Raw genomic sequence first — 16,314 nt, 5'->3', positions numbered from 1 at the left:
CTGAATTTTGGCCTTTCTCCCAATTAAGTTCTACTGCCTACCTTTCTTCCCACTCCTGGGAGCAGAGCAAATCCTGCCCACATTGTAGGGAAGAACATATGGGCAGTAGAGATTGGAAAATTCAGAAGTTGGATGAAGAAAGCAGGAAGCAGTCAGCATGAATAGAAGAGCTTGGGTTCAGAGTAGCAGTCTGTGGATGTCTAGGCCCGAAACGTCAGCCTTCCTGCTCCTATGATGCTGCTTGGGCTGCTGTGTTCATCCAGCTCTATACCTTGTTATCTCAGATTTTCCAGCATCTACAGTTCCTACTAGCTTTAGATTATGTAATGTAGAACAGGAGAATTAAAGCTGCACTGCACAGGACCATATCTAAACCTTTATTGGACAGTATGGTGGGGCTGAGCGTGTGCAAAAACTTGGGAACAGCGTATCACCAAGGTGAGGCAGAAACTGGGCAGATGAGAGCACCACTAGGTGTAGCCCATTCCCTGAGCCTGTGCCACTGCAGTCACCCAAGCCATCTTCCACTTCATCTGGAAGTCTAAGATGGAGCATGTCGGTGGGGACACTATGTACAAAGCTCTGGATAAATGGGGGAAGCACCAATGCCACCTTCAGCCTGATGGCCACATTCATGCATCGAGCTGTGTGTAGACCCTCGGTATGCAAACACCAAGTGTCACTGTGTACTGAGGTTGACCTGTCACTGATTTTGTGAAGGATAGGTCTAGCTTCAGTGCCGCAAATGCTCCAAGTAGTTGCACCATTCCATATAACCTGTCCTTCATGGAAAATACTGCAAAGAAAAATACCTTTGCCAACAAGTCCATCAGGAAGTGGTCATCACATAGCTTCCTTGAAACCCTGTAGGAAAAGAGGATGGATCCTGTCAGGTGGTTCTCTGAGCAAACTGTCAAAGACTTTTGTCAGAATACCACATCACTGGAATGTTCCAATAAGCACCAAGATTAACTTGGCTGGTGGTGAGAAGGGCACTGCCAATTAGATCCTTCGTACATGCTGGTCTCTGTGTGCCACTGCATGATGCCCATGAAGTAGCTCTGCTGGTGAAGAGACGGTCACAGGTCTCTATCTGGAACATTCCTTTGCAAAGAAGATTGGAAAGAGATTAGCTCAATGATGCAAGACTCTGTGCTCTACAGGCTGTTCCCCGGATCACACACCGAGACAAACATTGACTGCGTCTGGAGGACCATCAACTCTGTGAAAGATGCTCTTTGGTCTGCCCAAAAGTTGTTGGTCTTCCAATGTGAAGAGTTGTCCTTGACCAAGTGTTGCAGACTGCCACATTTTAAGGTGGATGGATATGTGATGATTGATGCACTAAAGCTTGGAGCAGCTGCCACCAAAGCACAGCGGGGAAAGTCCACAGTCTGAACTCTTCTTGCCAAAGTACAACAAGGGTCCACTCTGTTGTCAAACCCTCTTGGTGTCTCAAAATGAGCATAAAGTTCCCAGCTTGAGTAGAAAATGCCTTTTTTTTATAACAGAGAAGCTCTTGAGAAATGTAAATTTCCAATGTTTTGTTTGGTGTTTTTCTCTGCAAAGACTGTATAGATATGATTTAGAACCTTTGTATGTATGTACAGATGATTTTTATAAATAAAGCAGATTTTGAAATAAAAATATTAAAACTGCATTGCACGTGCACCACACGAGATACAGATACAGTAAACTCTACATTATCTGCCATGTGATTGATTGATTGATTTATTGTCACATGTACCAAAATACAGCTAAAAGCTTTGTTTAGGAGCGGTATAGACAGATCACAACAAGCAAGGATGTACAGATCAAAAAGACTTAGAGGCATACAGGTTACATTATTTGAGGCTGGAGTCCACTCAACAGTCTGAAAACGGCCAGAAAGAAACTGTTCCTGAACTTGCTTGTGCGCGTGTTCAGGCTTCTGTATTTTCTGCCTGACGGAAAAAGTTGTAGCAGGTCACTACAAGGGTGCAACAGGTCTTTGATGATGTTGGCCGCCTTTCCAGGCAGTGAGCCATGTAAATAGAGTCCATGGATGGAAAGTTGGCTTCCGTCATGGTCTGGGCTATGCACGCAACCTTCTGTCGTTTCTTACGGTCCTGGGCAGAGCAGTTGCCATACCAGGTCGTTATGCACCCAGACAGCGTGCTTTCAATGGCGCATCTGTAGAAGTTGGTGAGGGGCCTTATGGACATGCCAAATTTCCTGAACCACCTGAGGAAGAAGAGGCGTTGTTGTGCCTTCTTGGCTGGTGTATCTACGTGGGAAGTCCAGGACAGATCGTCGGTTATCGTCACTGCGAGGAACTTGATGGTCTTCACCCTTTCAACCTCAGTTCTGTTTTGGGGCGTGTTCTCCTTTCTTTCTGAAGTCAATGATCAGTTCTTTAGTTTTGCCTACGTTGAGAGACAGAATGTTTTCATTGCATATTTGGGGAATGGTGGGCACTGGTTTATTTGAATCTGCCAGTTTTATGACAAATACTCTTACAGAAACCCAATACAGTAACTTCCCGTATTCTTTGAAGCAAAAGTCTTCAAACTAAATGTCAAAATGGCATTGCAGGGGCAGAACTCGTTGGGTTCTTTTTATTCATTCACAAGATGAAGGTGTACTTGGCTAGACAGCATTTATTGCCTATCCCTAACTGCCCAGTGGGCAGTTACGTATCAACCAAATAGCTGTGGGTCTGGAGTCACATGTAGGCCAGACCAGATAAGGGTGACAGATTCCTTCCCTAAAGGATATTAGTGAACCAGATGGTTTTTTTTCAAACAATCAACAATGGATACATTTAACTCTCAATTTCAGATTTTTATTGAATTTGAATTCCATCATCTGCTGCTGCAGCATTCAAACCTGGATGCCCAGAACATTAACATGGTCTCTGGATTAACAGATTATCCAACTGTGAACAAAGCACTAGGCCGTAATGTCCCCTGGAAATTCTAACAGTCAACAGAATTAGCAATTGCATCTTGAGCAACAGTTGATGTAAAGGACTGAAGAAATGTGAGTTTAGGCTTTCAGATATTAGAGATTTTAGACATGAAGCAATCACAAATTCAACAATCCACTAGTGTAATGGTACCTCCATGAGGAGGATGACTAGTGGTGGCTGAGAGAACTACTAGCTGGCAAGTGAACATATGCACGTTAGAACTTGGTGTGCCCAGGTCAAATAGATGTTTTTTGAAGAAACTTTGTGAAAATGGTAGATTTTCTTTGACATTTTGCTGACTGCATGAGAATTCCAGATGTTTTGCTACCAGACAACAGGGAGATAATTGTAGCCGCAGACACTGATCTGGGATGCCAAATGCAGCAGTGAATTACAGATCCTTTTTGCAGGAATTTACAATTTGTGAATTTCATTTTCCCTCACGCCCCTTCGCCTTCCACTCAATCCTCTTCTCCTCACTCCCCTCTCTCCCCACTGCCCTCCCGCCCCCCTCTTGCTGACCGTTACTCAGTGCCGTCCTCGTGCTCTCTCTGCCGAGGTCGCGTGTTGAGGGAGCGGTGAAATTCACGCGCCGCGGGGGTCACGTGGACTTGAGGCGCGCGGAGTGGTCAGGGTCATCGAGAGGGGCCGAACTGACGAGCAGCCAAGTGTGAGGAACGCATAGCGTCTATTCTTTCAAATCTCCGGAAACGGGTAACCTGAGTCGCTGATGAATGCTAAGCCATTTTTCATTCAATGACCTGTTTGTAAACTGAGGGGAGGACTTTGAAAGTCTAGAGCCAGGCTCTTGTCATGTCAGCTGCAATTTCAATAGCATCCGACAGGGGAGACATTTTAAAATCAATCCTGTGGATTTGCCAATCTCCTGAATCGTCCTCCAGTCTCTGGGATTGAAACATTAATCTAGCGAACACTTATGCAAGCAACCGGTGGTTAGCAAGTTAGAACTGTCTGGGACTGATTGGTCCTTGGCAGCATGGATTTTACGAAATTTCTAAAACAAAAGCTTAACTAAGCAAGGTGCAGGGCTGGATGAACACAGCTTTTCTGATGAAGGGTCTAGGCCCAAAACGTCAACCTCTCTGCTCCTATGATGCTGCTTGGCCTGCTGTGTTCATCCAGCCCTCCACCTTGTTGTCTCGGATTCTCCAGCATCTGCAGTTCCACTATCTCTGAGCTTAACTAAGCAGTTTTGCTCGGTACTGCTTAGGTTCATTGTGACTGCAAACCAGTGACTGGCTTTGTGGGCTGCTTTATCCCATGACCCAAATGACCCTGGACATTGCACAACTAGGCTTGACCCAAACTGCTTACAACTAAATCCCCCCACAACCCCGAAAATTCTGGTAGAGACATAATCTCGAGCCATATTTGAGGTTCTGTACCTCTCTGTATTTTCATGAGGCAACTTATCTCAGCTTTTATCTCTCTCAGCTTGACCACAGGCCTAGTTAGTTTTCCCAGGCCATGGGAAACCTAACATCTGGAGAAAGTGGGGACTGCTGCATGGAGAGGGAAGTACTTTCCAGTAGTGCTTGTGGGCCTGAAGGAACAGGAGTACTTTATCCGGACAAGAGTCTTTTCTCCCACCTCACTAACCAACCCCCACCTCCACTTCCTACCTACTAGCCTCATCCCCACCTCCTTGACCTGTCCGTCTTCCCTCCCACCTACCTGCCCCTCCCTCCTCACCGACCAACCCCCATCCCAACTCCCGACCTAGACTCACCTTTACTGGCTTCATCCCCACCTTCTTGACCTGTCCATCTTCTTTCCACCTATCTGCTCCTCTATCCACCTTCTCTCATTGCCTCCCCCTCTCTCTATTTATTTCAGAACCCCCCTTCCCCTCCCCCATTTCTGAAGAAGGGTCCAGACCTGAAACGTCAGCTTTCCTGCTCCTCTGATGCTGCCTAGCCTGCTGTGTTCATCCAGTTCTACACCTTGTTATCTTTATCCGGACAAACCTGTTTCTGTCTCTGAGTGATTGAATAGGGCTCCCTATGGCACTAATTTTCTTCACCTCAGTGACCACTGGCCCTTCTCTGCCTTAACTGTCTATGCCCACTACTTGATCTCTAAACTAGACTATTTACTGTCTTCCCATCTGGCATCCTGTGTGATCTCAGGAAACCTGATCCTGACTGACACATCTGTTACAAACACCTACGTGACAGGTATCCAAGCCTAACAATTGGGCAGACAGCCAGGTTTCGTAGTTCCAGAAATGTCAGAAAGATCTGGAAGTTCAGGTCCACTCTTCCTTCCACTACCTCCCCACCCCCCAACGTCACAATCCCTGTTATACGGAGCCAAAAATATTTCATTATTTCCAACTTGTATGGAGACATCGTGTTCTATTAAAGGGTGGGATTATTGAAGGCCATGTCATGAAACAAATGCAAACACATTCAATTAAAGTTGTCAACCCTAGCGTTTGTGCATCTGAACATCATACTTAGGTTGGTTGCATGCAGTATTGGACTCAGTTACTTGGGGATTAGAAGGCTGCTTTGGAACTTTTGTATTGTAAATGTGCTGTGTGGGACAAAGTATTGTTCCTGTAGCATTGTTTTTCTTATTTGGCCTTAATATTGGTCATGCAATACTTATTGTTTATCTCTAGTTGCCCTGAGAGGGTGAACTTGTTTTCTTTTACATTTTAAAACCATACATGCAGGTCAGGTCAAGTAGGGGTAGTAGGAACTGCAGATGCTGGAGAATCCGAGACAACAAGGTGCAAGGCTGGATGAACACAGCAGGCCAAGCAGCATCATAGGAGCAGAGAGGCTGACGTTTCGGGCCTAGACCCTTCATCAGAAAAGGGGGAGGGGAAGGGGGTTTTGAAATAAATAGGGAGAGAGTGGGAGGCGGATAGAAGAGGGATGGAGGAGAGGATAGGTGGAGAAGAAACAAACAGGTCGAAGAGGCGGGGATGGGGCCAGGAAAGGTGAGTGTAGGTAGGGAGTTAGGAAGGGGATAGGTCAGTCCAGGGAGGACGGACAGGTCAAGGGGGCGGGATGAGGTTGGTCAGTAGGAACTGCAGATGCTGGAGAATCCGAGACAACAAGGTGCAGGGCTGGATGAACACAGCAGGCCAAGCAGCATCATAGGAGCAGAGAGGCTGACGTTTCGGGCCTAGACCCTTCATCAGAAAAGGGGGAGGGGAAGGGGGTTTTGAAATAAATAGGGAGAGAGTGGGAGGCGGATAGAAGAGGGATGGAGGAGAGGATAGGTGGAGAAGAAACAAACAGGTCGAAGAGGCGGGGATGGGGCCAGGAAAGGTGAGTGTAGGTAGGGAGTTAGGAAGGGGATAGGTCAGTCCAGGGAGGACGGACAGGTCAAGGGGGCGGGATGAGGTTGGTCGGTAGGAGATGGAGGTGCGGCTTGAGGTGGGAGGAGGGGATAGGTGGGAGGAAGAACAGGTTAGGGAGGCAGGGACGAGCTGGACTGGTTTTGGGATGCGGTGGGGGGAGGGGAGATTTGGGGAACAGGTTAATAGGGTAGCAAGTTTAATGATACCTCATCCACTTCGCCTGCCACCACACACCTCCCCCTCCCTCACCGCCGCCACCACCACCACACACATATACACTCACCCACACAGGTTTAATTGATTTTCTTTAGAATTTGGATCCACAATTGACACAATTTGATCTACTCATTTGATCACTAGGTTAACAGTTTGGTTCCATGTGTATATTATTAATGCAATTTTGAAAAAATGTCTCTGGCTATACTACTACAGTGATATCTTTCATGCTACAGGTTCTCAATAACCATAACAAATGCAGAGCTGTTCCATTTAATTGAAGATTGCCAAGTCTTGTTTTTTAAACTATGTACTCTTCGGTGCAGGAAGTATGAAATAGAAACAGGAAATTCTGGAAATGCAGTCCCATTATCGTCTGAAAATAGAAAAGACAGCTTAGCATTCAAGTAATTTCCCTTTTCTGCTGTTGTATAATTGAATAATGTTACATTTTCTGATTAGACTTACATAATTATTTCACCAAGTACTGTTGTCTTTTGCTTATGTTGTTATTAGCTAAAGCGAAGTGGTCTTACATGCAAGATGTTCGAGTTTGAAGAGGATTGTTTGCTACCTTTGGATGCTTTGTTTTTTGAAAAGCCTTCATCAGAGAAAGTGTATGTTATTTTGTGTTTTATTACATAAAGATGCTTCAACTTGGCATGCACTCATGATTGATCAATCCTGCCAAAGTCGCAAATTACTTTGAATTTGGCCTGCTTCAGTTGTTATGTCTTGTTCAGTTAAGTTTCTGCAGAAACAGAATATATCATTGCCTGTAGTGAGGCATGATAAGTACTCACAAAATTGATATTGACCAGACACCTTAGAAAATCGGTCAAGTTATCATTGTAAATGGAGTTCGCATTTAATTATATATGCCTACAGCATATTCTATATCTGGTGTTTTCAACTGACACATATTAATTTTTATTACTATTTTTATTACTTGGGAAATTTAAGCTAAATTATGATGTAAAATAGCAGAAATACAAAGTTATTAACTATAACAGTTTCTATTTTTCAAAATAGGCTGCTATATATTTGTGAAATTGCTTTTTATACACTTCTGTCATTGAGTCCACTAATATTTAACATCTTTGCTTTATCTCCTGACTATGCACATGTTCCCACAGTCCTTTAATGACTATTTGAATTCTTTTTTCCTGTATTTGTTCACATTAGAAACTGCACTCACTTCTAAATAATTTGTGGTGTGTGAAGCATTTTGGCATATTTTAGATTTGATTAACTATAAAAATGTAAGTTTTTCATTTGTTGGGAGAAGCATTTTATTATTTCTCAGATAAACCTCTATGCATTCTTGGAGAAATCATGAAGGCAGTATCATACTCCTTAGAAAGAAGGTCAGCAGTTCTATATTGATATTTTTGAGCCTGAATTAGTGATAAGAAATGTACATTAAATGAAAAGAATTATCAAACAACACAATGGAATATTGATATTTTCATCAACTGACTAACCTGCTATGCTCAAGTTCTGACATGATAAACAAACGTGTAAAATCCCTTGATCATCTGCATATTTGTTCTGGGGTCAAAGATGGAGTTGTTGCAGTAGTTGAGATTCCTTTTAACTAAAAGAGAACAGGAGCTCTCTTTACTGCATGTGATGAGTAAGTATTGGCCTAAAATTTCTTGGAGACTTGCAGTTGTAATGTTACATCTCTGTTATAAGCTGCAGCACAGAAGTCCAAAAGAAATTATAGCACTAGTGACTTAATTACTTAAGCCACAATTGATTCCTGCACTGTTCTGTCACTCCATCTCACCAAAATAGTGACAAGATAATTATAACAGCTGCACCTCATTAAAATTAGTAAAAATTGCTGAAAGAATGCTACTTGATTGCCGCACGCCAGTTTCATCTATCAAAGAATTGTGTGCGTAGGCTCAATATGGTGAAAAGACAAATTGTGATGAAGTATTCAAGGCAAACAGTTCGCAGTTCCACTGTTTTTTTCACTTTCCTTCCTTGATCTGGTTAGAATTTGCCTGAAAAATATTTTGGGACAGTTCGCCTGTTATAAGAGTGTTGCCACTGACAATAAATCAGTGTGGATGAGTCAGAGATAGTAGGAACTGCAGATGCTGGAGAATCTGAGACAACAAAGTGTAGAGCTGGATGAACACAGCAGGCCAAGCAGCATCATAGGAGCAACGAGGCTGACGTTTTGGGCCGAGACCCTTCATCAGAAATGGGGGAGGGGAAGGGGATTCTGAAATAAATAGGGAGAGAGGGGGAGGCGGATAGAAGATGGATAGAGGAGAAGATAGGTGGAGAGGAAACAGACAGGTCAAAGAGGCGGGGATGGAGCCAGTAAAGGTGAGTGTAGGTGGAGAGGTAGGGAGGAGATAGGTCAGTCCAGGGAGGACGGACGGGTCAAGGGGGCAGGATGAGGTTAGTAGGTAGGAAATGGGGGTGTGGCTTGAGATGGGAGGAGGGGATAGTTGGGAGGAAGAACAGGTTAGGGAGGCGGGGACGAGCTGGGCTGGTTTTGGGATGCGGTAGGGGGAGGGGAGATTTTGGAGATTTTGAAGCTTGTGAAATCCACATTGATACCATTGGGCTGCAGGGTTCCCAAGCGGAATATGAGTTGCTGTTCCTGCAACCTTCGGGTGGCATCGTTGTGGCACTGCAGGAGGCCCAGGATGGACATGTCGTCTGAGGAATGGGAGGGGGAGTTGAAATGGTTCGCGACTGGGAGGTGCAGTTGTTTATTGCGAACCGAGCGTAGGTGTTCTGCAAAGCGGTCCTTTGTTTTGTTATTTTTTGATTAACTTAATTTACAGATGATGGTGTAGTTTAGGAGCCTTGCTGTAGAGCCTGTACTTGTTTCTATCATGCTGATTTCAAAAGGAAACTAGGTGGAAACTTGAAAGAAATAAACACAGTGCTGCAGGGATAGAGTGAGGGAATGGAACTGACTATATTTCTCGAAAGAGAACTGGCATGGACTTGAAGGGTTGAACATTCATTATGACTCTGATTATGCAATAGTGCTACCTAAACCTTTGCTCTCCTATGACTCCATTTGGAGAAATGAAAGTTGTTGGGATCCCAAGATGTTAGTAGATGTTAGATTATAACAGAGCACTTAGAAAGTATTTTTTTAAAAGAAAAATCATGTTTAAACAATTTCTTGACGTTCTTTGTGTATGTAACATGTGCCATGGATAAAGGAGAACTGATGAATGTATGTATTTAGATTTCTAAAAGGCATTTGATAAGATGCCCATCAAAGGTTGTTGCAGAATGTAAAAGCTCATGCATGGGGTAACATTGACATTTTAGGAGATTGGTTAATGAACAGGAAACAGAAAACAGGCATAAAACTGGTGCCACTGAGATCACTGCTGAGGTCTCAACTTTTTTACAATTCATATGAATGACTTAGATGAAGGGACTGAATGTATAGTTGCCAAATTTGCTGCTGATACGAAGATGGGTGGTTAACGATATTTGACTGATCTAATTGAAAATATGATTAACTTTTGGGGAAAATTTATAGTTAGATTAGGAATTAATTTCATCATCAAATTTGTTTAAGGAACTATCAATGGTAAGGTCTTAGTTCTCACCAAACCATGATAGTATTGGTGATTATTAACGTTATAGTGCCCTTGGTATGCTGTGAAGAGGACATGAGACAACAGAGGGATATAGATAGGTTAAGTGAATGGGTATATATCTCACAAAAGGACAAAAATGTGAAATTGTCCATTTGGCAGGAAGAATTAATAAAAGCATACTATATAATTGATGTGAGATTACAGAGCAACCTGGGTGTCCCTAGTAAATTATTTGCAAAATGTTAATATGCAGATCTGAAATAATTAGGGCAGATTGAATGTTCTCATTTATTGTGAAGAAAATTGACTACTCAAAGTGGAGAGGTTTTGTTTCAGTTAGGGCATGGTGGACCACATCTGGATTGTGTATACAGTTTTGGTCACCTTATGTAAAGGAAAATTTTTAGCTGACTCATACCTGGAGCGGGCTGGTTGTCTTATGAGGAAAGGCAGATCAGGAAAGATTTGTATCCATTGGAGTTTAGAAGTGATTAATTGAAACATGCAAGATCCTGAGAGGTCTTCACGGGGTGGCTGTGGAAAGGATGTTTCCTCTTATGGAGGATCTAAATTTGGGGATCACGGTTACAAAATAAGGGATTGCCCATTTAAGATGATAAGGAGAATTGTTTTCAGAGGATCATTAGTCTTTGGACCTCTCCTCAAAAGGTGATGGAGGCAGAATGGTCAAATACTTTTAAGGCAGAGTTAGATATGTTCTTGATAAGCAAGGATGTGAAAGATTGTCAGGGGTAGGCAGAAATGTGGAGTAATCAGCTCGAACATGATCTTATTGAATGGCAGCGGTATCTTGAAAGGACAAATTATTTTTATTCTTTAATGGGGTGTAGACTTCAGTGATTGAAACATCATCAATTGTCCATCCCTAGCTGTTTTTTAAGCAGGTGGTGGTGAGCTGCCTTCTTGAACTGCTGCAGATTGTTTAAATTAGGTAGATTCATGGTTCCATTAGGGAGGGAATTCCAAGATTTTAATCCAGTGACATTAAAGGAAAGGTGTTATATTTCTAAGTCTAAATGGTGAATTGCTTGGAGGGCAACTTGCGGAAGGTGGTACTGCTATGTATCTGCTACCCTTGTCTTTCTGGGTGGTAGTGGTAGTTGAATGGGAAGGTACTGTCTGAGGAGCCTTGATAAATGTCTGCTGTGTTTTTTGTGGATAGTATACACTGCTGCTGCTGAGTGTCACTGGTAGAGAGACTGAATGGTACCACATCGACAAATAATCAAATGGGTTGCTTTGTCCTGGTGGTGTCAACATCATGAGTGTTGTTGGAGCTGCACTCATCCAGGCAAGTGGGAGGTATTCCATCACACTCTTGTTTTGTGGCTTGTAGATGGTAGATAGGCTATGGGTGTCAGGAGATGAGTTATTTGCTGCAAGATTTCTAGCGTGTGACCTCTTTTTGTGGATGCAGTATTTATGTATGTATTAATATATATATTTATATGGCTAGTCCACTGGCATTCCCGAAAGATATTTATAGAGAAGGCTTCAGTGATGGCAATGCCATCGAATGTCAAAGAGCAATGGTTAGACCCCCTTTTGTTGGAGATAGTCATTGCCTGGCACTTGTGTAGTGCAGTGTTACTTACCACGTGTCAACCCAAAACCACATATTGTCTGCTATTTCCTGCATTTGGATGTGAACCGCTTTAGTATCTGTAGAGTTGTGAATGGTGATAAGCATTATGCAATCATCAAGAAACTTACCCCTTCCATCCTTCTGATGGAGGGAAGCTCATTGATTAAGCAGCTGATGGTTGGGATGAGGATACTACTTTGTGGAACTCCTGTCCAGGTGTACTGGAGCTGACATGGCTGACCTTCAACAACTACTGCCATCCTCCTTTATGCAAGGTGGAGAGTTTCCCATAATTCCTATTGACTCCAGTTTTCTCGAGGTCCTTAATATCATACTTGGTCAAATGTAGTCTTGATGTTCAGGGTAGCCATTGGCCTTTTCCCGGCTGCTGGTTTGTATGTTGGTATGACATGTTTCATCCTGCCTCCATGTAAGGAGATTAATTTCAGAGAAGGAAGTTAGCATGGAAGTATATGACAACCTCAGAAGATATGACTATCAAGGTGGTCTTGAACATTGAAGAATAGTCAATGGCTCCTTTCATTCTCTTATGCTTTAATTTGTCTAAGATGTGTTCAGTCCAAATAAATGAAAAGAAGACCCCATAATAAACTAGGTATACAGCATTCATTGCAAAGAAATCTGAAGATCAGCAATGAACGTAGTTCCAGTTTTGAGTACTTCACATATGAAAAAGCTCTTACTTAATTAAAACAGAGTTCAAGAAATATTTAAATGGAGACTCATTTCTATTAACTGTTAATCAAATTCACTTCTTATTTCTGGAAAAGCAGATGTATAGATATTTCATATTGTGTAAAGTCATGTATTTGACATACTAAGCTAAAAAAAAGTTCTAATACTGTGACAGGAAACATATTAATCAAGGAAAGACAAGTTGGAAGATTGCTCCAGCTCCATCAATTTCTGAAATACCAGCAGCTCAGGATTTACAGAGAGATCTCGAAAGATTAAGATCTTCAGGTATAATGTATTAGTTTAACATTTCAGATAGTTTATTTTTAACTTGTGTAACTATTTATAAAGGATTTTTAACCAGTTTTATAGGTTTTTTTTAACTTTACTTATTAATCATTTTGCAGTGTTAATCTCATATTGACAGTTTTGGAGTAGAAAATCATGAAATCCAACCATTGAAACATCAATTTGATCCTATAGCCAGCGTAAGGGGAAGGGATGGTCTAGTGGAGTTATTGCTAGATTATAATCCAGAAACTCAGGTAATGTCCTGGGGACATGGGTTCAAATCCTACCATGGCAGATGGCAAAATTTGAACTCAATAAAAAGTATTGGAATTAAGAATCTACTGACAACCATGAAATCATTGTTGATTGTCAGAAAAACCATTCTGGCTCACAGATGTCCTTCAGGAATGGAAATCTGCCATCCTCACATGGCCTGGCCTGGCCTGCATGTCACTGCAGACCCACACAAAGTGGTTGACTCATAAATGCCCTCTGAAAAGTCTAAGTAAGCTACTCAGTTGTATCAGTCTCAACAAAGAAGTGAAACCAGATGGACCACCTGGCATCAACCTAGGCACTGGAAAATACAACGGCAGAATCAGCTCTGTCGATCTTGCGAACATCTCGGGCTAGTTCAAAAATTGGGAGAGCTGCCTCACGGACTAGTCAAGCAACAGCCTGACATAGTCATATTCACAGAATTGTACCTGACAAATAATGTCCCAGACACTACAACCACCCTCCCTGGATATATTTTGTCCCACTGGCAGGATAAACCCAGCAAACGTGGTAGCAGAGTGATGTACAGTCAAGGGGAAGCTTCCCTGGAAGTCCTCAATATTGGCTGCAGACTCCATGAAGTCTCATGGCTTCAGGAAAAACATGAGCAAGCAAACCTCCTACTGATAACGATGTACCAGACTACCTCAGCTGATAAGTCAGTGCTTCTCCACGTTGAATAACACTTGGAGGAATCTCTAAAGGTGGCAAAGACACAAAATATACTCTGGGTGGGGGATTTCTAAGTCCACCAGAGTGGTTCAGCATCAGCACTACTGATTGAGCTGGTCGAGTCTGATATGACAAAGATACTACACTTGGTCTGTGACAGGTGGTGAGGGAACCAACTAGAGGGAAAAAACATACTGGATTTCATCCTTACCAATCTGCCAGCTGTAGATACATCTGTCCATGCCAATATTGATAAGAGTGGCTACCGCGCAGCCTTTGTGGACTTGACTATCCCTAATTAATCCTTACCTTTCCAAATGCATTTAAATCCTGTCCCATAGAATCCCTTCCAACAAGTTATCCATCACTGATGTAAGGCTCACCAGTCTATAGTTTCCTGGCTTTTCCTTACAGCCTTTCTTTAACAATGACACCATATTAGCCAACCTCCAGTCTGCCAACATCTCACCCATGGCTGTAATGATACAGATATCTCAGCAAGAGGCCTTGCAATCTCTTCCCTTGCTTTCCACAAAGTTCTGGGAAATACCTAGAGTCATATAGCATGGAAACAGACCCTTCGGTCCAACTAGTTCACAAACCAGACTGGCCCCATTTGATGCGTTTGGCCCATATCCCTCCAAACCAGTCCTATTCATGTACTTATCCAAATGTCCTTTAAATGTTGTAACTGTATCTGCATCCACCACTTCCTCTGGCAGTTCATTCCCATACACAAACCATTCTCTGTGTAAAAACGTTGCTCCTCATGTCATTTTTAAAACTTTCTCTTTTCATCTTTAAAATATACCCTTTAGTTTTTAACTCCCCCACCCTAGGGAAAAGATCCTTGCTATTCACTTTTTCTATGCCCGTCATGATTTTATAAACCTCCACAAGATCACTCTTCAACCTCCTATGCTCCAGTGAAACAACCTATCCAGCCTATCTTTATAACTCAAATCCTCCATTCCTGGCAGCATACTGCTAAGTCTTTTCAGAACCTTCTCCAATTTAATAATACCCTTTCTATAACAGGGTGACCAGAATTGTACAAAGTATTCCAGAAGAGGCCTCACCAACGTGCTGTACAAACACAACAATACGTCCCATCTTCTATACTCAAAGGTCTGAGCAATGAAGGCAATTGTGCTAAATGCCTCCTCAACTACCCTGTCTACCTGTGATGCAAATTTTGAAGAATTATGTACATGAGCCCCTAGGTCTCTGTTCTACAACACTATCAAGAGCCCTACCATTAATTGTATAAGTCCTACCCTTATTTATTTTACCAAAATGCAAAACCTCACATTTATCCATATTAAACTCCATCAGTCACTACTCAACCCATTGACCCAACTGATCAAGATCTCTTTGTAATCTTAGATAACCTTCTTCACTGTCCACCATACCACCAATTTCGCAAACTTAATAACCATGCCTCCTATATTCTCATTCAAATTATTTATACAAATGACAAACAAAAGTGGTCTCAGTAACAATCCCTGTGGAACACTGCTCATCACAGGCTTCCAGGCCAAAAAACAACCTTCCATGATGATGTGCTTCTGACAAGCATCTGTGCCATCACTAACATTACCTAATTTCATCTCTGTAACATTGTCTAACTCCGACGTGCCGCAGCTCACCTCCTGTCAAAACATTCCCTCGGGCCTTTTTTACATTCTGGATTACTGTCCAGATGCAGCCTTTGTCAGTATTCAGTGTGTTCACCCCTTGTAAAGCTAAGATTAATGGAAACTGTGCTGCTTGTGTTCTGTATGTCACCCATTACTTCTGTGTTCACCTACCCCCATTAACTCCCAATTAAGCAACGCCTGGATTTTAAAATTCTCATCTTGTTTTCAAAGCTGTCTATGGGCTTGCCTTCTCACACTCTGTAATAACTTCCAGCCTGAGAATGCTCAAATTATCTGCACTCCTCCAATTCTGACTTATTTGCTTCATCATTGTCAGTTATGCATTCAACTGCTTGAGCTTAAAGCCCTGAAATGCCTTGGCTAAATCCTTCCACAGTCTAATTCTGTTTTCCTTCTTTAAGTTGCTTTTTAAAACCAACCTACGTGACCAGACTTTGGTCATCCTGTTTTGTGACTTGCTGTCATTTTTTTCGATCACTTTGGCAAGGTACTTTTGGCTGTTTTATAATGTTAAAGGAAATATGTAAACACAAGTTGTTGCTGTTGTGGAAATAAAAATATTGGATATGGGTCAAATGCACTGGGACTAGTTTGATTTGGGAACATGGTCAGCGTGGACTACTTGATCCAAAGGGTTGGAATTAGGCAATTTCCATGCTGTACAACTCTATAGATATTGAACGTTTGAAGCAAGAGTGCAAAATAAAAGAGTGTGCTTTCATCTTAAAATAATTTCACTGTAAATGTTGCAAATGTTTACTAATATATCTTGTTTGTAAAAATACTATCAGATTGATTGAACTTCAAAATCAAAGCCAATTTTTTTTTAATTCATTTATGGGATATAGGCTTCACTGGCTGGGCTGGCATTTATTACCCATCAGTAATTACATTGAATAGATTGCGATGATAGGGGGAGTTGATGGTTTAGTGGTACTATTGCGAGACTGTTAATTCAGAAACCCTGGGGACCTAGGTTCAAATGGTAGATGGTGGAATTTGAATTCAATAAG

General features: G+C 42.2%; 1 long non-coding RNA gene across 1 annotated transcript; it reads left to right on the top strand.

Moving 5' to 3' along the window:
• The first annotated feature begins 6,869 nt into the window (after window positions 1-6,869).
• LOC125484151 lies at window positions 6,870-12,642 on the top strand. Its single transcript, XR_007262996.1, has 3 exons — window positions 6,870-6,910; window positions 7,020-7,120; window positions 12,574-12,642. It is a non-coding gene; the product is annotated as an uncharacterized LOC125484151 (long non-coding RNA).
• The last annotated feature ends 3,672 nt before the right edge of the window (window positions 12,643-16,314 follow it).

Source organism: Rhincodon typus, chromosome 10 (assembly GCF_021869965.1).
Source record: "Rhincodon typus isolate 14 chromosome 10, sRhiTyp1.1, whole genome shotgun sequence".
NCBI classification, from domain to species: domain Eukaryota; kingdom Metazoa; phylum Chordata; class Chondrichthyes; order Orectolobiformes; family Rhincodontidae; genus Rhincodon; species Rhincodon typus.
Note: the sequence above shows the minus strand (reverse complement) of the source record. Positions and strands in the feature narration are given on the sequence as shown.